Genomic DNA, 20674 nt, shown 5'->3' with positions numbered 1-20674 from the left:
AACGGCAGAATAGTTGTCAAGTTTTAAATCTTTCAAGTGCATGAATTGCGAGAATTAGAGTGTGCATCGTTGAGTAGGAGCTGCTCCTGAGCCGGTCTAGTGTGGGTGTATATGTAAATATGATGTATATGGTGTATATGTAAATATGATGTAAATAAGATGTACATGTGTTGTAAATAGGTTGCAAATTTGGTGCACTTTTCCCAATAAAGTTTCGCCTTTTACTAAAGATCACCGTGGACGGGGACAGCACAATGAGCTTGTAGCAATTTTTGATAGGCCTAACCCGTTTGGGGAAGGCTACATCATTCAATTCAAAGAGAAAACACGCGTCCAGGTCGGACGTGTCCTGACCGGCCATACCAAGACCCCCCAAAACAAGTCAAACAAGTGAAGGAAAAGAGGAGGGAGAGACGGGACTCCACCACTTTGCCTCTCAAATGTTTAAATAGGGCATTGACGAACTTTGAAAATTCAGGACATATGCTCTGGTCCTCCTCTTCAAATCCGCGTATTGATCTTTCGCCTTTTACTGTGAAGTAGCGCAACTTAATACTGGATCTGTTTATTTGAGTGACCATTGCATGCTGGCAGTCGAGTTTGCTTTTGTAGGCGGATTTGGGAGGCTTCCCAACCGGTGGCGACTGAACACTAGTCTGTTGTATGACGACGAAGTGGCAGACGATATTAGACGTATAATCAGTAGCCACGAAGCCAAAGGAATATGTTCGGTTGACTGGTGGGAGACGTTGAAGGGCGAAATAATTCACGCGTTTAAAAAGTGGGGGAAGCAACGTGCCCGGGAGCGGAGGGAAATGATCTATGCCATACGGTGGGGTCTGCGCAGTTTGCGCGGTTTGGGCCTAGAGACCGCAGCCCAACTAGAAGCATATAGGGAACTGCAAGAAGACTTAAGCGTATTGCTTCTGAAGTCGACGCCACCAGTGCAGAGACCGAATTACGCAGGGCAGGTAGTCATGACCTCTCGCGAGTTAAACACAGCGACGGTGAGAAGACGGCCCACAGCCTTGCAAGAAGTCTGTGGGTCTGATGGTGTCCTGCGTCAGACGCAAGACGAAATAGAGGAAGCGTGCGTGGATTTTTACGCTGAACTATACGCTCCAAAACACGTGGATAGGGACGCGTGGAAGCTGCTGGACAAACACTTACCGAAATTAGAGGGAGGAGGTGAAATATTTGAAAATGAGTTTTCGGTGGAAGAGATAACAGAAGCAATGAAGGCATTGAGGTTGGGTAAGAGCCCGGGATCTGACGGTCTCCCACCAGAGTTTTACCGTGTATTTTGGAGGGAACTGGCGCTGCCGTTAACCACGGTTTTTCGTTTGTGCCTGAGAGAAGGAAGTTTACCGCAATCCCTTAGAGTCGGGGTCATCAAATTGTTGTGCAAAGATGAAAATAGGAGGACAGAGTTAAGGGCTTGGCGACCGGTGACCCTGTTAAATACAGACTATAAAATACTGGCAAAGGCAATGCAGCTGAGATTAAGTCAGGCGATGGACTGTTTGCTGTCGCCGGCTCAGGCCTCTGCTGTTAAGGGAAGGAGCGTGCACTCGCACTTGATGGCATTGCGAGACATGATTGGTTACTACCAGCAGAGACAGGGCTCTCTTCTTCTGGCCAGTTTTGACCAGGAGAAGGCGTTCGATAGGGTCGCACATGATTATATGTTCCATGTGCTGGAGAGAATTGGTCTTCCTTTGGTATTCAGGCGGTTTGTTGGGTTGCTGTATACTGACATAAGCAGCGTCATCGAAATTAATGGCAAGTTGAGCAGAAGATTCTCAGTCCTGTCAGGGGTCCGCCAAGGCTGCCCGATCTCACCCCTATTGTATGCCCTGTGCTTTGAGCCATTTGTCAGGCTTGTGGCAAGCAGTGCCGCCATCCCGAAGGCGTTCACACCAGGAAGTGTTGGCTTGTCCACGGTGTTTGCATACGCCGATGACATGACGCTGTGCACGACTAGGCCGTCGGCGATCGGGGAGGCTCTGAGGCTCATGGAGGTATACGCTGCGGGCTCAGGTGCACGCCTTAATAAGGAAAAGTCAGCAGTCATGAAAGTGAATCTCCCAGGAAGTCAAGTGCAGATAGCCGGCATACCCGTCGTGCAGCAAATGAAGGTGCTTGGCATCGTCTTTACGGCGGAGGGCGTGGCACCCAGGACATGGACTGAGATTCAGAAAAGTCTTGATGCTGTCAAAGAGAAATACGAGGGGATCAGCACAGGGTATAGAGGAAGACGGGATATAATCAGAAATGAAATGTGTTCAGCCATTTGGTACGCGGGCACATGCACTCTTCCTACGAGAGTGGTGGAAAAGAAGCTGACTCGTACAATGATGTCCGTTCTTTGGCAGGGGAGGCCTGAGAAAGTAAAAAGGGTTGTAATTCAGGGACCAGCTGAGTGCGGGGGGTTTAGCATTTTCAATATCAGGCTAATGTGTGTGGCCTTGGCCATCACTCAGACGTGTAGGGCTTTGGAGGAAGGGGATCATGTTGCCAAGTCCTTGGCTCTGTATAGTATGGGAACGTTGTGTACTCTTTTTGGTGTGCCAATCAATCACTTGTTGCCCAGAGCCGAGACACCCGGCCGATTTTATGTAGAACTTGCTAAGTATGTACGAATTTTGCAAAGGGTGCTGCCAAGTGACAACATCAGGTTCCTGACGACGAAGAAAATCTATGAGACGTTGTTCTATGAATGTAAGAAGGACGAGATCAACACGCATGTTGCCGAAACGAGAGGGTTATTACTGTCCACCTATTTAGATGATGACCGCGCGGATGTCGCCTGGGAAATGTCCCACAATGTATTACCGGTGGCAACAAGGCTGTATCGTTTTCGTTTTCGTGCATCTAGCGATTGTGCGACATGTGGTGGTGTAGAGAACCACAAACATATTTTTTATGATTGTATAATGGCAGCTGCAATGTGGCGAAAAATGGCGGATTTGTTTGCGTTGCCTGTTATTCAGTATAACAGTGCACGTGTTTGACCCTGTGCCAGTGGGACGAGGGCAGGTTCCATCATTTTGCCTACTTTTAAATGAGATAAAATTTCAGTTGTGGTCATCAAGAAACAGAAAATTGTACGGGGGCACGAACGAGTCCCTGCGAGTTGTGACGTTTTACGTGAGGCTGTCCTTGCACAGGAAGCTCCAACACGAGTTGGACGTTATCGGGGAGGCGGCCTTTAAGAAACGGTGGAAATCCCACTGGAGAGTTTTTATACGACAGCAAGGGAAAGTGCTGATCAAATTTTGAGTGGGGTAGGAGGCGGAGCGACAGTTGTTTCTGTTGGACTGGTCGCTTCTGGGAAACCAGAAGTCTGGGATGGGGTCACACCACGTGCAATGTACGAATGTGGATAGCGCTTCAAGTGTTAAGTTCTGGGTTTTGTGAGTAGGCTCTGGAGGGACTGGGTTTTGGTGGTGATGGTAGTTTGGTAGTTTTGGATGGTAGTTTTTGACAATAAAGTTCGCCTTTTACTAAAGATCACCGTGGAGGGGGACAGCACAATGAGCTTCTAGACAATTTTTGATAGGCCTAACCCGTTTGGGGAAGGCTACATCATTCAATTCAAAGAGAAAACACGCGTCCAGGTCGGACGTGTCCTGACCGACCACACCAGACCCCCAAAACAAGTCAAACAAGTGAAGGAAAAGAAAGAGAGAGAGACGGGACTCCACCACTTTGCCTCTCAAATGTTTTAAATAGGGCATCGGCGAACGTTGAAAATTCAGGACATATGCTCTGGTCTCCCTTCAAATCCGCGTATTGATCTTTCGCCTTTTACTAAAGATCACCGTGGAGGGGGACAGCACAATGAGCTTCTAGACAATTTTTGATAGGCCTAACCCGTTTGGGGAAGGCTACATCATTCAATTCAAAGAGAAAACATGCGTCCAGGTCGGACGTGTCCTGACCGGCCACACCAGACCCCCAAAACAAGTCAAACAAGTGAAGGAAAAGAGAGAGAGAGACGGGACTCCACCACTTTGCCTCTCAAATGTTTTAAATAGGGCGTCGACGAACGCTGAAAATTCAGGACATATGCTCTGGTCTCCCTTCAAATCCGCGTATTGATCTTTCGCCTTTTACTAAAGATCACCGTGGAGGGGGACAGCACAATGAGCTTCTAGACAATTTTGATAGGCCTAACCCGTTTGGGGAAGGCTACATCATTCAATTCAAAGAGAAAACATGCGTCCAGGTCGGACGTGTCCTGACCGGCCACACCCAGACCCCCAAAACAAGTCAAACAAGGTGAAGGAAAAGAAAGAGAGAGAGACGGGACTCCACCACTTTGCCTCTCAATTGTTTGAAATAGGCATCGACGAACGTTGAAAATTCAGGACATATGCTCCTGGTCTCCCTTCAATCGCGTATTGATCTTTCGCCTTTTACTAAAGATCACCGTGGTGGGGGACAACACAATGAGCATCTAGACAAATTTTGATAGGCCTAACCCGTTTGGGGAAGGCTACATCATTCAATTCAAAGAGAAAAACATGCGTCCCAGTCGGACGTGTCCTGACCGGCCACACCCAGACCCCAAAGACAAGTCAAACAAGTGAACGGAAAAGAAAGAGAGAGAGACGGGACTCCACCACTTTGCCTCTCAAGATGTTTGAAATAGGGCTTCGACGAACGTTGAAAATTCAGGACATATGCTCTGGTCTCCTTCAAATCCGCGTATTGATCTTTCGCCTTTTACTAAAGAGCACCGTGGAGGGGACAAGCACAATGAGCTTCTAGACAATTTTTGATAGGCCTAACCCGTTTGGGGAAGGCTACATCATTCAATTCAAGAGAAAACATGCGTCCAGGTACGGACGTGTCCTGACCGGCACACCCAGACCCCCAAGACAAGTCAAACAAATTAAGGAAAAGAAAGAGAGAGAGACGGGACTCCACCACTTTGCCTCTCAATGTTTTTAAATAGGGCGTCGACGAACGTTGAAAATTCAGGACATATGCTCTGGTCTCCTTCAAATCCGCGTATTGATCTTTCGCCTTTTACTAAAGATCACCGTGAGGGGGACAACACAATGAGCTTCTAGACAATTTTTGATAGGCCTAACCCGTTTGGGGAAGGCTACATCATTCAATTCAAAGAGAAAACATGCGTCCAGTCGGACGTGTCCTGACCGGCCACACCAGACCCCCAAAACAAGTCAAACAAGTGAAGGAAAAGAAAGAGAGAGAGACGGGACTCCACCACTTTGCCTCTCAAATGTTTTAAATAGGGCATCGACGAACGTTGAAAATTCAGGACATATGCTCTGGTCTCCCTTCAAATCCGCGTATTGATCTTTCGCCTTTTACTAAAGATCACCGTGGAGGGGGACAGCACAATGAGCTTCTAGACAATTTTTGATAGGCCTAACCCGTTTGGGGAAGGCTACATCATTCAATTCAAAGAGAAAACATGCGTCCAGGTCGGACGTGTCCTGACCGGCCACACCAGACCCCCAAAACAAGTCAAACAAGTGAAGGAAAAGAAAGAGAGAGAGACGGGACTCCACCACTTTGCCTCTCAAATGTTTTAAATAGGGCTTCGACGAACGTTGAAAATTCAGGACATATGCTCTGGTCTCCCTTCAAATCCGCGTATTGATCTTTCGCCTTTTACTAAAGATCACCGTGGAGGGGGACAGCACAATGAGCTTCTAGACAATTTTTGATAGCCTAACCCGTTTGGGGAAGGCTACATCATTCAATTCAAAGAGAAAACATGCGTCCAGGTCGGACGTGTCCTGACCGGCCACACCCAGACCCCCAAGACAAGTCAAACAAATAAGGAAAAGAAAGAGAGAGAGGACGGGACTCCACCACTTTGCCTCTCAAATGTTTTAAATAGGGCGTCGACGAACGTTGAAAATTCAGGACATATGCTCTGGTCTCCCTTCAAATCCGCGTATTGATCTTTCGCCTTTTACTAAAGATCACCGTGGAGGGGGACAGCACAATGAGCTTCTAGACAATTTTTTGATAGGCCTAACCCGTTTGGGGAAGGCTACATCATTCAATTCAAAGAGAAAACATGCGTCCAGGTCGGACGTGTCCTGACCGGCCACACCCAGACCCCCAAGACAAGTCAAACAAATAAGGAAAAGAAAGAGAGAGAGCGGACTCCACCACTTTGCCTCTCAAAGTGTTTGAAATAGGGCGTCGACGAACGTTGAAATTCAGGACATATGCTCTGGTCTCCCTTCAAATCCGCGTATTGATCTTTCGCCTTTTACTAAAGATCACCGTGGAGGGGGACACACAATGAGCTCTAGACAATTTTTGATAGGCCTAACCCGTTTGGGGAAGGCTACATCATTCAATTCAAAGAGAAAACATGCGTCCAGTCGGACGTGTCCTGACCGGCCACACCCAGACCCCCAAGACAAGTCAAACAAATAAGGAAAAGAAAGAGAGAGAGACGGACTCCACCACTTTGCCTCTCAATTGTTTGAAATAGGGCGTCGACGAACGTGAAAATTCAGGACATATGCTCTGGTCTCCCTTCAAATCCGCGTATTGATCATTCGCCTTTTACTAAGATCACCGTGGAGGGGGACAACACAATGAGCTTCTAGACAATTTTTGATAGGCCTAACCCGTTTGGGGAAGGCTACATCATTCAATTCAAAGAGAAAACATGCGTCCAGGTCGGACGTGTCCTGACCGGCCACACCCAGACCCCCAAGACAAGTCAAACAAATAAAGGAAAAGAAAGAAAGAGAGAGGCAGGACTCCACCACTTTGCCTCTCATAGTGTTTGAAATAGGGCGTCGACGAACGTGGAAATTTCAGGACATATGCTCTGGTCTCCCTTCAAATCCGCGTATTGATCTTCGCCTTTTACTAAAGATCACCGTGGAGGGGGGACAACACAATGAGCTTCTAGACAATTTTTGATAGGCCTAACCCGTTTGGGGAAGGCTACATCATTCAATTCAAAGAGAAAACATGCGTCCAGGTCGGACGTGTCCTGACCGGCCACAACCCAGACCCCAAAGACAAGTCAAACAAATAGAAGGAAAGAAGAAAAGAGAGAGAGACGGGACTCCACCACTTTGCCTCTCATAGTGTTTGAAATAGGGCGTCGACGAACGTAGGAAATTTCAGGACATATGCTCTGGTCTCCCTTCAAATCCGCGTATTGATCTTTCGCCTTTTACTAAAGATCACCGTGGAGGGGGACACACAATGAGCTTCTAGACAATTTTTGATAGGCCTAACCCGTTTGGGGAAGGCTACATCATTCAATTCAAAGAGAAAACATGCGTCCAGGTCGGACGTGTCCTGACCGCCACACCCCCTGACCCCCAAAACAGTCAAACAAATAGAGGAAAAGAAAGAAGAGAGAGGACGGGACTCCACCACTTTGCCTCTCATGATGTTTGAAATAGGGCGTCGACGAACGTTGGAAATTTCAGGACATATGCTCTGGTCTCCCTTCAAATCCGCGTATTGATCTTTCGCCTTTTACTAAAGATCACCGTGGAGGGGACAACACAATGAGCTTCTAGACAATTTTTGATAGCCTAACCCGTTTGGGAAGGCTACATCATTCAACTCATAGAGAAAACATGCGTCCAGTCGGACGTGGTCCTGACCGCACACACCCTGACCCCCAAAACAAGTCAAACAAATAGAAGGAAAAGAAAGAGAGAGAGACGGACTCCACCACTTTGCTCTCATATGTTGAAATAGGGCGTCGACGAACGTTGAAATTTCAGGACATATGCTCTGGTCTCCCTTCAATCCGCGTATTGATCTTTCGCCTTTTACTAAAGATCACCGTGGAGGGGGACACACAATGAAGCTTCTGACAATTTTGATAGGCCTAACCCGTTTGGGGAGGCTACATCATTCAATTCAAAGAGAAAACATGCGTCCAGGTCGGACGTGTCCTGACCGGCCACACCCAGACCCCCAAGACAAGTCAAACAAATGATAGGAAAAGAAAGAGAGAGAGACGGGACTCCACCACTTTGCCTCTCATATGTATTGAAATAGGGCGTCGACGAACGTTGAAAATTTAGGACATATGCTCTGGTCTCCCTTCAAATCCGCGTATTGATCTTTCGCCTTTTACTAAAGATCACCGTGGAGGGGACAGCACAATGAGCTTCTAGACAATTTTTGATAAGGCCTAACCGTTTGGGGAAGGCTACATCATTCAATTCAAAGAGAAAACATGCGTCCAGTCGGACGTGTCCTGACCAGCCACACCCAGACCCCAAACAAGTCAAACAAATAGAGGAAAAGAAAGAGAGAGAGACAGGACTCCACCACTTTGCCTCTCATATGTTTGAAATAGGGCGTCGACGAACGTTGAAATTTAGGACATATGCTTGGTCTCCCTTCAAATCCGCGTATTGATCTTTCGCCTTTTACTAAAGATCACCGTGGAGGGGGACAGCACAATGAGCTTCTAGACAATTTTTGTAAGCCTAACCCGTTTGGGGAAGGCTACATCATTCAATTCAAGAGAAAACATGCGTCCAGGTCGGACGTGTCCTGACCGGCCACACCCCAGCCCCAAAACAGATAAAACAAATAGAGGAAAAGAAAGAGAGAGAGACAGGACTCCACCACTTTGCCTCTCATATGTTTGAAATAGGGCGTCGACGAACGTTGAAATTTAGGACATATGCTCTGGTCTCCCTTCAAATCCGCGTATTGATCTTTCGCCTTTTACTAAAGATCACCGTGGAGGGGGACAGCACAATGAGCTTCTAGACAATTTTTGATAGCCTAACCCGTTTGGGGAAGGCTACATCATTCAATTCAAAGAGAAAACATGCGTCCAGGTCGGACGTGTCCTGACCAGCCACACCCCCAGCCCCAAAAACAGATTCAAACAAATAGAGGAAAAGAAAGAGAGAGAGACAGGACTCCACCACTTTGCCTCTCATATGTTTGAAATAGGGCCGTCGACGAACGTTGAAATTTAGGACATATGCTCTGGTCTCCCTTCAAATCCGCGTATTGATCTTTCGCCTTTTACTAAAGATCACCGTGGAGGGGGACAGCACAATGAGCTTCTAGACAATTTTTGATAGGCCTAACCCGTTTGGGGAAGGCTACATCATTCAATTCAAAGAGAAAACATGCGTCCAGGTCGGACGTGTCCTGACCGGCCACCCAGACCCCCAAAACAAGTCAAACAAGTGAAGGAAAAGAAAGAGAGAGAGACGGGACTCCACCACTTTGCCTCTCAAATGTTTAAATAGGGCTCGCGAACGTTGAAAATTCAGGACATATGCTCTGGTCTCCCTTCAAATCCGCGTATTGATCTTTCGCCTTTTACTAAAGATCACCGTGGAGGGGGACAGCACAATGAGCTTCTAGACAATTTTTGATAGGCCTAACCCGTTTGGGGAAGGCTACATCATTCAATTCAAAGAGAAAACATGCGTCCAGGTCGGACGTGTCCTGACCGGCCACACCAAGACCCCCAAAACAAGTCAAACAATAAGGAAAAGAAAGAGAGAGACGGGACTCCACCACTTTGCCTCTCAAATGTTTGAAATAGGGCGTCGACGAACGTTGAAATTTCAGGACATATGCTCTGGTCTCCCTTCAAATCCGCGTATTGATCTTTCGCCTTTTACTAAAGATCACCGTGGAGGGGGACAGCACAATGAGCTTCTAGACAATTTTTGATAGCCTAACCCGTTTGGGGAAGGCTACATCATTCAATTCAAAGAGAAAACATGCGTCAGGTCGGACGTGTCCTGACCGGCCACACCCAGCCCCCAAAACAGATCAAACAAATAGAGGAAAAGAAAAGAGAGAGAGAGACGGGACTCCACCACTTTGCCTCTCATATGTTTGAAATAGGGCGTCGACGAACGTTGAAAATTTCAGGACATATGCTCTGGTCTCCCTTCAAATCCGCGTATTGATCTTTCGCCTTTTACTAAAGATCACCGTGGAGGGGGACAGCACAATGAGCTTCTAGTCAATTTTTGATAAGCCTAACCCGTTTTGGGGAAGGCTACATCATTCAATTCAAAGAGAGAAACATGCGTTCAGGTCGGACGTGTCCCTGACCGGCCACACCCCCCAGCCCAAAACAGATCAAACAAATAGAGGAAAAGAAAAAAGGGAGAGAGACAGGACTCCACCACTTTGCCTCTCATTTGTTTGAAATAGGGCGTCGACGAACGTTGAAATTTAGGACATATGCTCTGGTCTCCCTTCAAATCCGCGTATTGATCTTTCGCCTTTTACTAAAGATCACCGTGGAGGGGGACAGCAACAATGAGCTTCTAGTCAATTTTTGATAGCCTAACCCGTTTGGGGATGGCTACATCATTCAATTCAAAGAGAAAACATGCGTCCAGGTCGGACGTGTCCTGACCGCCACACCCAGACCCCCAAGACAAGATCAAACAATTAGAGGAAAAGAAAGAAAGGGAGAGACAGGACTCCACCACTTTGCCTCTCATATGTTTGAAATAGGGCCGTCGACGAACGTTGAAATTTAGGACATATGCTCTGGTCTCCCTTCAAATCCGCGTATTGATCTTTCGCCTTTTTACTAAAGATCACCGTGGAGGGGGACAGCACAATGAGCTTCTAGTCAATTTTTGATAAGCCTAACCCGTTTGGGGAAGGCTACATAATTCAATTCAAAGAGAAACATGCGTTCAGGCTCGGAAGTGTCCTGACCAGCCACACCCCAGACCCAAAACAGATCAAACAAATAGAGGAAAAGAAAAAAGGGAGAGACAGGACCTCCACACTTTGCCTCTCATTTGTTTTGAAATAGGGCGTCGACGAACGTTGAAATTTAGGACATATGCTCTGGTCTCCCTTCAAATCCGCGTTATTGATCTTTCGCCTTTTACTAAAGATCACCGTGGAGGGGGACAGCAACAATGAGCTTCTAGTCAATTTTTGATAGCCTAACCCGTTTGGGGAAGGCTACATCATTCAATTCAAAGAGAAACATGCGTTCAGCGTCGGACGTGCTCCTGACCAGCCACACCCAGCCCATATCAGATAAAACAAATAGAGGAAAAGAACAAAGGAGAGACAGGAACTCCACAACCTTTGCCATCATTTGTTTGAAATAGGCGTCGACGAACGTTGAAAATTTAGGACTATTCTCTGGTCTCCCTTCAAATCCGCGTATTGATCTTTCGCTTTTACTAAAGATCACCGTGGAGGGGGGACAGGCACAATGAGCTTCTAGTCAATTTTTGATAAGCCTAACCGTTTGGGGAAGGCTACATCATTCAATTCATAGAGAAAACATGCGTTCAGGTCGGACGTGTCCTGACCAGCCTCACCCCCAGCCAAAACAGATAAAACAAATAGAGGAAAAGAAACAAAGGGAGAGACAGGACTCCACCACTTTGCCTCTCATATGTTTGAAATAGGGCGTCGACGAACGTTGAAAATTTAGGACATATGCTCTGGTCTCCCTTCAAATCCGCGTATTGATCTTTCGCCTTTTACTAAAGATCACCGTGGAGGGGGACAGCACAATGAGCTTCTAGTCAATTTTTGATAAGCCTAACCCGTTTGGGGAAGGCTACATCATTCAATTCAAAGAGAAAACATGCGTTCAGGTCGGACGTGTCCTGACCAGCCACACCCCCCAGCCCAAAACAGATAAAACAAATAGAGGAAAAGAAACAAAGGGAGAGGACAGGACTCCACCACTTTGCCTCTCATATGTTTGAAATAGGGCGTCGACGAACGTTGAAAATTTAGGACATATGCTCTGGTCTCCCTTCAAATCCGCGTATTGATCTTTCGCCTTTTACTAAAGATCACCGTGGAGGGGGACAGCACAATGAGCTTCTAGTCAATTTTTGATAAGCCTAACCGTTTGGGGAAGGCTACATCATTCAATTCAAAGAGAAAACATGCGTTCAGGTAGGACGTGTCCTGACCAGCCACACCCCCAGCCCAAAACAGATAAAACAAATAGAGGAAAAGAAACAAAGGGAGAGACAGGACTCCACCACTTTGCCTCTCATATGTTTGAAATAGGGCGTCGACGAACGTTGAAAATTTAGGACATATGCTCTGGTCTCCCTTCAAATCCGCGTATTGATCTTTCGCCTTTTACTAAAGATCACCGTGGAGGGGGACAGCACAATGAGCTTCTAGTCAATTTTTGATAAGCCTAACCCGTTTGGGGAAGGCTACATCATTCAATTCAAAGAGAAAACATGCGTTCAGGTCGGAGTGTCCTGACCAGCCACACCCCCAGCCCAAAACAGATAAAACAAATAGAGGAAAAGAAACAAAGGGAGAGACAGGACTCCACCACTTTGCCTCTCATATGTTTGAAATAGGGCGTCGACGAACGTTGAAAATTTAGGACTATGCTCTGGTCTCCCTTCAAATCCGCGTATTGATCTTTCGCCTTTTAACTAAAGATCACCGTGGAGGGGGACAGCACAATGAGCTTCTAGTCAATTTTTGATAAGCCTAACCCGTTTGGGGAAGGCACATCATTCAATTCAAAGAGGAAAACATGCGTTCAGGTCGGACGTGTCCCTGACCAGCCACACCCCAAGCCCAAAACAGATAAAACAAATAGAGGAAAGAAACAAAGGGAGAGACAGGACTCCACCACTTTGCCTCTCATATGTTTGAAATAGGGCGTCGACGAACGTTGAAATTTAGGACATATGCTCTGGTCTCCCTTCAAATCCGCGTATTGATCTTTCGCCTTTTACTAAAGATCTCCGTGGAGGGGACAGCACAATGAGCTTCTAGTCAATTTTTGTTAGCCTAACCCGTTTGGGGAAGGCTACATCATTCAATTCAAAGAGAAAACATGCGTTCAGGTCGGACGTGTCCTGACCAGCCACACCCAGCCCCAAAACAGATAAAACAAATAGAGGAAAAGAAACAAAGGGAGAGACAGGACTCCACCACTTTGCCTCTCATATGTTTGAAATAGGGCGTCGACGAACGTTGAAAATTTAGGACATATGCTCTGGTCTCCCTTCAAATCCGCGTATTGATCTTTCGCCTTTTACTAAAGATCACGTGGAGGGGGACAGCACAATGAGCTTCTAGTCAATTTTTGATAAGCCTAACCCGTTTGGGGAAGGCTACATCATTCAATTCAAAGAGAAAACATGCGTTCAGGTCGGACGTGTCCTGACAGCACACCCCCAGCCCCAAAACAGATAAAACAAAATAGAGGAAAAGAAACAAGGGAGAGACAGGACTCCACCACTTTGCCTCTCATATGTTTGAAATAGGGCGTCGACGAACGTTGAAAATTTAGGACATATGCTCTGGTCTCCCTTCAAATCGCGTATTGATCTTTCGCCTTTTACTAATGATCACCGTGGAGGGGGTCAGCACAATGAGCTTCTAGTCAATTTTTGATAAGCCTAACCCGTTTGGGGAAGGCTACACATTCAATTCAAAGAGATAAACATGCGTTCAGGTCGGACAGTGTCCTGACCTGCCACACCCCCGACCCAAAAACAGATTAAAACAATTGAGGAAAGAAACAAAGAGGTAGAGACAGGACTCCACCACTTTGCCTCTCATATGTTTGAAATAGGGCGTCGACGAACGTTGAAAATTAGGACATATGCTCTGGTCTCCCTTCAAATCGGCGGAAGTTCTGAAGATTAGATAGTGTCGACCGAAGCAGTTTATCAACAGTTAGCAGTGGGGAGCCTCTTCAAGGTTGGAAGATGGCGACCCGACGTAAAATCAACCGTGAGTTGAGTTTCTTTATTGAAACGGACCGTGACGTTCGCATGAGCGACGTGCTTCATGGATTGTTGAAAAGCGTGGGTCTTCACGCGTCGAAAGGGATCAACCCCTACGGACATGGCAAATTTGCCATCACGGTGACCTCGAGGAAAGTGGCAGAAGATTTGCAAGCCAAGGGGACGCTTGAAGTGAAGGGACGAAGCTACCCCGTTGTATGCTGTGAAAGAAACACGAAGACGGTATCGTTGCACTTTTTGCCGATTGAGGTTCCAAACGAAGACGTAGAGGAGGAACTCAGGAAATACGGTCAGGTGATCTCGGTAAAACGAGATTACTTTCAAGAGGCGCCAACTGTGGAACGAGGCAGCCGGAGAGTCATCATGGTTATGGAAAGAGAAGTCCCGAACTTCATTGAAATCGATGGGTTTCAGACCATGTGCGTTTATTCCGGCATGAAAAAGTCGTGTCGTAGGTGCGGACAGACGGGCCACTTTTCGTTTGACTGTAGGACAGAGTTTTGCGGAAGGTGCAGCGAGTATGGACACTCAGCCAGAGGATGCCAAGCTCCGTGTAAAAGGTGCGGGGACGATCACCCGACTTCATCGTGTCCGGAGAAATCGTACGCCAGCGTAGCGTCGGACCAGGAGAGGACGCGTGAAGGAGAGGCCAACAACGTAACCCGTGAAGAGGCTCCGGCGAACGACGGACAACGTGTCAGCGACGAGGAAGTCGCAGAGAAATCAACGGAGGAGCACCTGCAGGGTGAACAAGAGGCCAGCATGGCACAGGACGAGAAGTCAGACGATGCAAACGACTCGCTTACGTCGGTTGGACATACGGATGATTCGCGGCAAAATGAAGCCCAGAGCTCGACAGGGAAAGGAGATGGCAGCGAGTTCGTGTTGTCCAATGAAGATATGGGGTCCGAAGAGGACACGGAAAAAGAAAACAGCCAGGCAGATCTGAGCGAAGGAAATCGCGAGACAGACACCGAAGACATGGACGAAGACAACGTCGTCATGCCGGGACTCAAGAGGCCGCTCTCGACGGGGACGTCCTCCACAGGAGAAAGTGTTACATGCTACGCACGTACTGCCTGGTCAGCTAGCAGCCCTCCCACAGCGAGGCCGAGGACTGGTTAAGAAGAAAAAGGAAAACTGACTTTCACGTTCAGGACAGTACTCTTGGTGAGGTGCACAGTTCTTTGCATTTTAATTTGTATATTCATGTTCAAACTCGCCACACTTAATGTGAGAGGATTAAGATCGCAAAGAAAGCAAGAAGTGTTAAAGAATGTCGTCGAAAAAATGGGAGTACAAATTTTATGTCTGCAGGAAACGCACTTTTCTGTCTGGCAGACATCAGGAAATTCGAACGTAATACGGGCTTCACAAGTGTGAGCAGTTTTGGATCGTGTAATGCAAGGGGAGTAACCGTGGCGTTATCACCGTCTTTCCGAGGAGAGATAATTCAGTATGTTCGCGACGACGAAGGGCGTGTCATAGTCACTGATATAGCTTTCCTCGGAAGACAGTACAAGATTGTCAATGTATATGCTCCTGTTGATAATCAGGAACGAAACTTATTTTTTGAATGTTTTGACGGATACTTGGTTGGTTCGGGAGAAAGAATAATGATAGGTGATTTCAATTGCGTCTTGAGTGAGTGTTTTGATAGCAGAGGGGGGTCTTTGGTTAGAAGGCCATGGAAGGCGAAAGCTTTAAAAAGATTAGTAAATGCATATCGGTTTGTTGATGTGTGGGAGAGCCTTTACGGTACCACCCAGGGTTTTACGTTTCATGCACAAGGGCGAAGTGTGCGATTAGATCGGTGTTATGTTCATGAGGACACTGCGAGCAAAGCAGTAGATTGTGAAGTTACACATCTTCGTAGCCACCCTGTTTATTTGAGCGACCACAATATGGTTGTTGTTAATTTTAAATTTGAGAAAGGTTTTGGAAGGTTGCCAAACCGTTGGCGTTTGAATACGAATCTTTGAGTGACCAAGAAGTGACGGAAGAAATTAGGATTGTAATAAGAGAAAAGAAGAGTGAAGGAATTCATTCCGTGGACTGGTGGGAAGATTTGAAAGATGAAATTGTTCGTGTCTTCAAGAGGTGGGGGAAGAGGCGGGCCCAAGAAAAGAAAGAAGCCATCTATGCCATCAGATGGGGCCTACGGAATCTCAGAGGGCTTGGATTGGAAACAGCAGCACAACTCGAAGCTTACAAGGAGCTTCAAGAAGACTTAGCGTGTTTGTTGCTCAAATCAACGCAGCCACCACAAAAGCCGAGCCACGTCGGGCAAGTTCTCATGACAGCGAGAGAAGTGAACACAGCTAAAGCAAGGAATCGACCCAACGCTCTGGGAACAATCCAAGGCTCTGATGGATACTACGGCGCACACAAGATGGAATAGAAGAAGCGTGCGTCCAGTTTTATGCGGATTGTACGGGAGAAAAGATATAAACAGGGAAGCGTGGAAGGAGCTCGAGAAACAAGTACCATCCCTCGGAAAATGCTGCAGTGAACTTTTTGAAAAGACATTAACGGTGGAGGACGTCACAGAAGCAATGAAGTCTTTGCGTCTGAAGAAAAGCCCGGATCGGACGGACTCCCTGCTGAGTTTTACCGGGTGTTTTGGGACGAGCTAGCGACACCCATTACCGAAGTCTTCAACCTGTGCCTGGAGAAGGAAAACTGCCACAGTCCATGCGATTAGGAGTCATCAAGTTATTGTGTAAAGATGAGAGCAAGAAGTGTGAGCTCAAGGCTTGGAGACCGGTGACCCTTCTGAACACTGAATACAAAATCTTGGCAAAGGCTCTACAAATGAAACTTGGACAAGCAATGGACTTTCTTTTGTCACCAGCGCAGGCTTGTGCGGTCAAGGGAAGGCAGATACACGCGCACTTGACGGCGTTACGTGACATGTTAACATATTGCGAGAGAAGGAATGTGCCTCTTTATACTAAACCTTGACCAGGAAAAAGCGTACGATCGAGTCAGTCACGAGTACATGTTTTGGGTTTTGGAAAAGATAAGCCTTCCGCCGATTTTCCTACGCTACGTGAGACTGTTGTACGAGGACATTGGCAGCGTTGTGGAGGTGAACGGAAACTCAGTCGGAGCTTCCCAGTATTGTCGGGTGTACGTCAAGGGTGCCCGTTGTCACCATTACTCTATGTACTGTCCTGTGAGCCTTTCCTGAGACTTCTTGCCAGTAGTGAAGCCATTCCTAGAGCGGCGGTACCAGGACGTAACAGTCTGCCAACGGTGTTTGCGTTCGCCGACGATATGACCGTGTGCACAACGCGTTCTGAAGCCGTGGTGGAAGCCCTGAGAATCATGGAAATGTACGCGGCGGGATCTGGAGCTAGACTCAACAAGGACAAGTCGGTAGTACTAAAAGTCAACTTCGAGGGCACAGATACACAGATCGCGGGGATACCAGTTGTCCAACGAGCCAAGATACTGGGCATCGAGTTCTCGCAACATGGGATGACGCAGAAAGTATGGAAAGATGTACAGAAAGGATTAGAAGAAACAAAAGAACTGTACGAAAACGTCTGTACCGGATACAGAGGAAGACGTGACATCATTCGAAGCGAAATGTGCTCTAGGGTCTGGTATGCTGGATCTTGTAACCCTCCAAGAAAGAAAGTAGAACGTGCACTGACGCGTGTCATGATGTCGTTCCTGTGGCAGGGCAGACCTGAAAAGATAAAACGAGAAGTCGTTCAGGCCCCACTTGAATGCGGAGGGTTAGGCATCTTCAATATCAAGATAATGTGTATAGCCCAAGCCATCAGCCAGACGTGCAGTGTTCTGGAAGAGGAAAATCACGTCGCGAAGCCCTTAGCCTTGTACTGCATGGGCACGTTGTGCACGAGTTTTGAAGAGCCGGTCAATCACCTGCGTCCTAAAGCGGAGACCCCGACACCGTTTTATGTTGAACTGGCGCGGTACGTCCGACTGCTTCGGGATGCACTGACTGGGGAGAGTGTGAGACACCTGACCGTGAAGAAAATGTACGAGACTTTATTCTATGTATGCAAACGCGATGTAGTGAACACTCACGTGGCAGATACGAGAGGGTTGATCCTTTCTCCGGTTATCGAAGATGATAGGGCAGACCTGGCATGGGAGTTGTCGCATAACGTTTTGCCAGTGGCAACAAGGTTGTATAGATTCCGGTTTGTGGCTTCCAACAAGTGTGTGATGTGTGACGGTGTAGAAATCACAAACACATCTTTTACGACTGCGTGATTGCTGATGCGCTGTGGCGGAAAGTTGCGGCACAGTTTTCTCTGTCGCGAATAGAATATACGACTGTACATGTGAATGACCCTATCCCTGTGGGAAGGAGGATGGTGCCCTCCTTTTGCCTTTTAATGAGTGAGATCAAATTTCAGTTATGGGCGTCGAGAAATCGCAAAATGTATGGAGGGACAAACGAGTCGTTAAGGACAGTGTATTTTATGTCAGGCTATCCCTACAACGAAAGCTTCAACATGAACTGGACGTACTTGCGTTGGATGATTTTAAAAGGCGATGGGCAAACCACTGGAAGGTATTTGTGAGACAAAATGGGAAAATTTGTGTGAAATTTTAAAGTGGAATCACTTCTAGTTAATGTAGGTGGCGTTGAATAGGTAATGCTAAGGGTGCGCAACTGTTTCGCTGTACAAAGTGTATGTGTGTATGTATATATTATGTGTATGATAGAGAAATAGCATGAATGTATTGGTGTGTGGATATGGAAATTTTTGACAATAAAGTTCGCCTTTTACTAAAGATCACCGTGGAGGGGGACAGCACAATGAGCTTCTAGACAATTTTTGATAGGCCTAACCCGTTTGGGGAAGGCTACATCATTCAATTCAAAGAGAAAACATGCGTCCAGGTCGGACGTGTCCTGACCAGCACACCCCAGCCCAAAGACAAAACAAATAAGGAAAAGAAAGAGAGAGAGACGGGACTCCACCACTTTGCCTCTCAATGTTTAAATAGGGCATCGACGAACGTTGAAAATTCAGGACATATGCTCTGGTCTCCCTTCAAATCCGCGTATTGATCTTTCGCCTTTTACTAAAGATCACCGTGGAGGGGGACAGCACAATGAGCTTCTAGACAATTTTTGATAGGCCTAACCCGTTTGGGGAAGGCTACATCATTCAATTCAAAGAGAAAACATGCGTCCAGGTCGGACGTGTCCTGACCAGCCACACCCCCAGCCCAAAACAGAAAAACAAATAAGGAAAAGAAAGAGAGAGAGACGGGACTCCACCACTTTGCCTCTCAAATGTTTAAATAGGGCATCGACGAACGTTGAAAATTCAGGACATATGCTCTGGTCTCCCTTCAAATCCGCGTATTGATCTTTCGCCTTTTACTAAAGATCACCGTGGAGGGGGACAGCACAATGAGCTTCTAGACAATTTTTGATAGGCCTAACCCGTTTGGGGAAGGCTACATCATTCAATTCAAAGAGAAAACATGCGTCCAGGTCGGACGTGTCCTGACCAGCCACACCCCAGCCCCAAACAAGTAAACAAATAAGGAAAAGAAAGAGAGAGAGACGGGACTCCACCACTTTGCCTCTCAATGTTTAAATAGGGCATCGACGAACGTTGAAAATTCAGGACATATGCTCTGGTCTCCCTTCAAATCCGCGTATTGATCTTTCGCCTTTTACTAAAGATCACCGTGGAGGGGGACAGCACAATGAGCTTCTAGACAATTTTTGATAGGCCTAACCCGTTTGGGGAAGGCTACATCATTCAATTCAAAGAGAAAACATGCGTCCAGGTCGGACGTGTCCTGACCGGCCACACCCAGACCCCCAAAACAGTAAACAAATAAGGAAAAGAAAGAGAGAGAGACGGGACTCCACCACTTTGCCTCTCAATGTTTAAATAGGGCATCGACGAACGTTGAAAATTCAGGACATATGCTCTGGTCTCCCTTCAAATCCGCGTATTGATCTTTCGCCTTTTACTTCTTTCTGATCTTTCTTCTGATCTTCGATCTGATCTTTCTTCTGATCTTTCGCCTTTTACGACGACGACGACGACGAAGTACTGAGTAGACGTGTTGTTCGATAGCTCTCGCAAATTTGGTCGATTTTTTGTAAAATTTGACGTCAAAGGCAGCCTCTTCCAGCAGCATTTCGCCCAGGAAGATGGCAGCCCACCGCAAGATCAACCGTGAGTTGAGCTTTTTCCTTGAAACGGATCGGGATGTTCGTATGAGCGACGTTCTGCAATCGATGTTGAGGAACGTCGGTGTCAAGAATTCGAAGGGAAATAAACCCTTTTGGACATGGCAAGTTTGCCATCTCGGTTAGCTCGAAGCAAGCGGCGGAAGCCCTTGCGGCGAAACGTACTTTGGAAGTGAAGGGACGTCATTACGTTTTGGTTCCTTGTGAAAGGAATACGAAGACAGTCTCTCTGCACTTTTTGCCTATCGAGGTTCCTAATGAAGACGTGGAGGCTGAATCAAAAACTACGGTCAGGTCATCTCGGTCAAGCGAGACTACTTTCAGGAAGCACCCACCATCGAAAGGGGAAGTCGCCGCGTCATCATGGTAATGGAAGGGAGGTGCCCAACTTCGTCGACATCGATGGCTTCCAGACGATGTGCGTATACTCAGGGATGAGGAAGACGTGTCGCCGCTGTGGCCAGGCTGGACACTTTTCGTTCAGTTGCCGGACGGAGTACTGCCCTCGGTGCTCTGAATACGGCCACTCTGGCAAGGGATGCCTATCGCCCTGCAAGAAGTGCGGTGAGGACCATGCCACTTCGGCGTGTGGTCTTAGGTCCTATGCAAACGTGACTTCCGACGCCAGCGTAATGTCGCAGGAACCTAAGGAGACGGAAAATATGGAGACCGCTGCGATCGAGGCTCGGGTGGAGCATCATCCCATCAGTGATTGGGCAGAAGC

At 47.2% G+C, this 20674-nt stretch overlaps 35 non-coding genes across 35 annotated transcripts; all 35 read left to right on the top strand.

The window, feature by feature from the left end:
* The first annotated feature begins 3766 nt into the window (after nucleotides 1-3766).
* Nucleotides 3767-3888, top strand: LOC135379920 (U5 spliceosomal RNA). Its single transcript, XR_010419367.1, has one exon. It is a non-coding gene; the product is annotated as a U5 spliceosomal RNA (small nuclear RNA).
* A 183-nt stretch (nucleotides 3889-4071) lies between these two features.
* LOC135379505 (U5 spliceosomal RNA) lies at nucleotides 4072-4192 on the top strand. Its single transcript, XR_010418992.1, has one exon. It is a non-coding gene; the product is annotated as a U5 spliceosomal RNA (small nuclear RNA).
* Nucleotides 4193-4378: 186 nt separating this feature from the next.
* On the top strand, nucleotides 4379-4499 carry LOC135379570 (U5 spliceosomal RNA). Its single transcript, XR_010419055.1, has one exon. It is a non-coding gene; the product is annotated as a U5 spliceosomal RNA (small nuclear RNA).
* Nucleotides 4500-4688: 189 nt separating this feature from the next.
* Nucleotides 4689-4809, top strand: LOC135379594 (U5 spliceosomal RNA). The gene has a single exon (XR_010419078.1). It is a non-coding gene; the product is annotated as a U5 spliceosomal RNA (small nuclear RNA).
* Nucleotides 4810-4994: 185 nt separating this feature from the next.
* Nucleotides 4995-5114, top strand: LOC135379509 (U5 spliceosomal RNA). The gene has a single exon (XR_010418995.1). It is a non-coding gene; the product is annotated as a U5 spliceosomal RNA (small nuclear RNA).
* Nucleotides 5115-5298: 184 nt separating this feature from the next.
* On the top strand, nucleotides 5299-5420 carry LOC135379919 (U5 spliceosomal RNA). Its single transcript, XR_010419366.1, has one exon. It is a non-coding gene; the product is annotated as a U5 spliceosomal RNA (small nuclear RNA).
* A 185-nt stretch (nucleotides 5421-5605) lies between these two features.
* LOC135379248 (U5 spliceosomal RNA) lies at nucleotides 5606-5726 on the top strand. The gene has a single exon (XR_010418751.1). It is a non-coding gene; the product is annotated as a U5 spliceosomal RNA (small nuclear RNA).
* A 186-nt stretch (nucleotides 5727-5912) lies between these two features.
* Nucleotides 5913-6035, top strand: LOC135379452 (U5 spliceosomal RNA). Its single transcript, XR_010418943.1, has one exon. It is a non-coding gene; the product is annotated as a U5 spliceosomal RNA (small nuclear RNA).
* A 183-nt stretch (nucleotides 6036-6218) lies between these two features.
* LOC135379222 (U5 spliceosomal RNA) lies at nucleotides 6219-6338 on the top strand. The gene has a single exon (XR_010418725.1). It is a non-coding gene; the product is annotated as a U5 spliceosomal RNA (small nuclear RNA).
* A 182-nt stretch (nucleotides 6339-6520) lies between these two features.
* LOC135379564 (U5 spliceosomal RNA) lies at nucleotides 6521-6641 on the top strand. Its single transcript, XR_010419049.1, has one exon. It is a non-coding gene; the product is annotated as a U5 spliceosomal RNA (small nuclear RNA).
* Nucleotides 6642-6830: 189 nt separating this feature from the next.
* On the top strand, nucleotides 6831-6952 carry LOC135379592 (U5 spliceosomal RNA). Its single transcript, XR_010419076.1, has one exon. It is a non-coding gene; the product is annotated as a U5 spliceosomal RNA (small nuclear RNA).
* Nucleotides 6953-7145: 193 nt separating this feature from the next.
* On the top strand, nucleotides 7146-7266 carry LOC135379777 (U5 spliceosomal RNA). The gene has a single exon (XR_010419233.1). It is a non-coding gene; the product is annotated as a U5 spliceosomal RNA (small nuclear RNA).
* Nucleotides 7267-7456: 190 nt separating this feature from the next.
* LOC135379506 (U5 spliceosomal RNA) lies at nucleotides 7457-7575 on the top strand. Its single transcript, XR_010418993.1, has one exon. It is a non-coding gene; the product is annotated as a U5 spliceosomal RNA (small nuclear RNA).
* Nucleotides 7576-7759: 184 nt separating this feature from the next.
* Nucleotides 7760-7878, top strand: LOC135379585 (U5 spliceosomal RNA). Its single transcript, XR_010419069.1, has one exon. It is a non-coding gene; the product is annotated as a U5 spliceosomal RNA (small nuclear RNA).
* Nucleotides 7879-8065: 187 nt separating this feature from the next.
* LOC135379568 (U5 spliceosomal RNA) lies at nucleotides 8066-8186 on the top strand. The gene has a single exon (XR_010419053.1). It is a non-coding gene; the product is annotated as a U5 spliceosomal RNA (small nuclear RNA).
* Nucleotides 8187-8368: 182 nt separating this feature from the next.
* Nucleotides 8369-8488, top strand: LOC135379519 (U5 spliceosomal RNA). The gene has a single exon (XR_010419005.1). It is a non-coding gene; the product is annotated as a U5 spliceosomal RNA (small nuclear RNA).
* A 183-nt stretch (nucleotides 8489-8671) lies between these two features.
* LOC135379247 (U5 spliceosomal RNA) lies at nucleotides 8672-8792 on the top strand. The gene has a single exon (XR_010418750.1). It is a non-coding gene; the product is annotated as a U5 spliceosomal RNA (small nuclear RNA).
* Nucleotides 8793-8980: 188 nt separating this feature from the next.
* LOC135379918 (U5 spliceosomal RNA) lies at nucleotides 8981-9102 on the top strand. Its single transcript, XR_010419365.1, has one exon. It is a non-coding gene; the product is annotated as a U5 spliceosomal RNA (small nuclear RNA).
* Nucleotides 9103-9283: 181 nt separating this feature from the next.
* Nucleotides 9284-9405, top strand: LOC135379917 (U5 spliceosomal RNA). Its single transcript, XR_010419364.1, has one exon. It is a non-coding gene; the product is annotated as a U5 spliceosomal RNA (small nuclear RNA).
* Nucleotides 9406-9587: 182 nt separating this feature from the next.
* Nucleotides 9588-9708, top strand: LOC135379246 (U5 spliceosomal RNA). The gene has a single exon (XR_010418749.1). It is a non-coding gene; the product is annotated as a U5 spliceosomal RNA (small nuclear RNA).
* Nucleotides 9709-9896: 188 nt separating this feature from the next.
* LOC135379267 (U5 spliceosomal RNA) lies at nucleotides 9897-10018 on the top strand. Its single transcript, XR_010418769.1, has one exon. It is a non-coding gene; the product is annotated as a U5 spliceosomal RNA (small nuclear RNA).
* A 191-nt stretch (nucleotides 10019-10209) lies between these two features.
* Nucleotides 10210-10330, top strand: LOC135379448 (U5 spliceosomal RNA). Its single transcript, XR_010418940.1, has one exon. It is a non-coding gene; the product is annotated as a U5 spliceosomal RNA (small nuclear RNA).
* A 189-nt stretch (nucleotides 10331-10519) lies between these two features.
* Nucleotides 10520-10642, top strand: LOC135379508 (U5 spliceosomal RNA). Its single transcript, XR_010418994.1, has one exon. It is a non-coding gene; the product is annotated as a U5 spliceosomal RNA (small nuclear RNA).
* Nucleotides 10643-10828: 186 nt separating this feature from the next.
* On the top strand, nucleotides 10829-10951 carry LOC135379511 (U5 spliceosomal RNA). The gene has a single exon (XR_010418997.1). It is a non-coding gene; the product is annotated as a U5 spliceosomal RNA (small nuclear RNA).
* A 183-nt stretch (nucleotides 10952-11134) lies between these two features.
* Nucleotides 11135-11256, top strand: LOC135379604 (U5 spliceosomal RNA). Its single transcript, XR_010419086.1, has one exon. It is a non-coding gene; the product is annotated as a U5 spliceosomal RNA (small nuclear RNA).
* Nucleotides 11257-11442: 186 nt separating this feature from the next.
* LOC135379227 (U5 spliceosomal RNA) lies at nucleotides 11443-11564 on the top strand. Its single transcript, XR_010418730.1, has one exon. It is a non-coding gene; the product is annotated as a U5 spliceosomal RNA (small nuclear RNA).
* A 189-nt stretch (nucleotides 11565-11753) lies between these two features.
* On the top strand, nucleotides 11754-11874 carry LOC135379245 (U5 spliceosomal RNA). The gene has a single exon (XR_010418748.1). It is a non-coding gene; the product is annotated as a U5 spliceosomal RNA (small nuclear RNA).
* Nucleotides 11875-12061: 187 nt separating this feature from the next.
* Nucleotides 12062-12183, top strand: LOC135379226 (U5 spliceosomal RNA). The gene has a single exon (XR_010418729.1). It is a non-coding gene; the product is annotated as a U5 spliceosomal RNA (small nuclear RNA).
* A 185-nt stretch (nucleotides 12184-12368) lies between these two features.
* Nucleotides 12369-12491, top strand: LOC135379520 (U5 spliceosomal RNA). The gene has a single exon (XR_010419006.1). It is a non-coding gene; the product is annotated as a U5 spliceosomal RNA (small nuclear RNA).
* A 186-nt stretch (nucleotides 12492-12677) lies between these two features.
* On the top strand, nucleotides 12678-12797 carry LOC135379571 (U5 spliceosomal RNA). The gene has a single exon (XR_010419056.1). It is a non-coding gene; the product is annotated as a U5 spliceosomal RNA (small nuclear RNA).
* Nucleotides 12798-12983: 186 nt separating this feature from the next.
* LOC135379531 (U5 spliceosomal RNA) lies at nucleotides 12984-13104 on the top strand. Its single transcript, XR_010419017.1, has one exon. It is a non-coding gene; the product is annotated as a U5 spliceosomal RNA (small nuclear RNA).
* Nucleotides 13105-13290: 186 nt separating this feature from the next.
* On the top strand, nucleotides 13291-13411 carry LOC135379526 (U5 spliceosomal RNA). Its single transcript, XR_010419012.1, has one exon. It is a non-coding gene; the product is annotated as a U5 spliceosomal RNA (small nuclear RNA).
* A 5360-nt stretch (nucleotides 13412-18771) lies between these two features.
* LOC135379916 (U5 spliceosomal RNA) lies at nucleotides 18772-18893 on the top strand. The gene has a single exon (XR_010419363.1). It is a non-coding gene; the product is annotated as a U5 spliceosomal RNA (small nuclear RNA).
* A 182-nt stretch (nucleotides 18894-19075) lies between these two features.
* LOC135379914 (U5 spliceosomal RNA) lies at nucleotides 19076-19197 on the top strand. The gene has a single exon (XR_010419362.1). It is a non-coding gene; the product is annotated as a U5 spliceosomal RNA (small nuclear RNA).
* A 180-nt stretch (nucleotides 19198-19377) lies between these two features.
* LOC135379913 (U5 spliceosomal RNA) lies at nucleotides 19378-19499 on the top strand. Its single transcript, XR_010419361.1, has one exon. It is a non-coding gene; the product is annotated as a U5 spliceosomal RNA (small nuclear RNA).
* The last annotated feature ends 1175 nt before the right edge of the window (nucleotides 19500-20674 follow it).

This window comes from Ornithodoros turicata, chromosome 1 (assembly GCF_037126465.1).
Source record: "Ornithodoros turicata isolate Travis chromosome 1, ASM3712646v1, whole genome shotgun sequence".
In the NCBI taxonomy this organism is placed as follows: Eukaryota; Metazoa; Arthropoda; class Arachnida; order Ixodida; family Argasidae; genus Ornithodoros; species Ornithodoros turicata.
The sequence above is the reverse complement of the archived record's forward strand: the minus strand, read 5'-3'. Positions and strand labels throughout refer to the sequence as shown.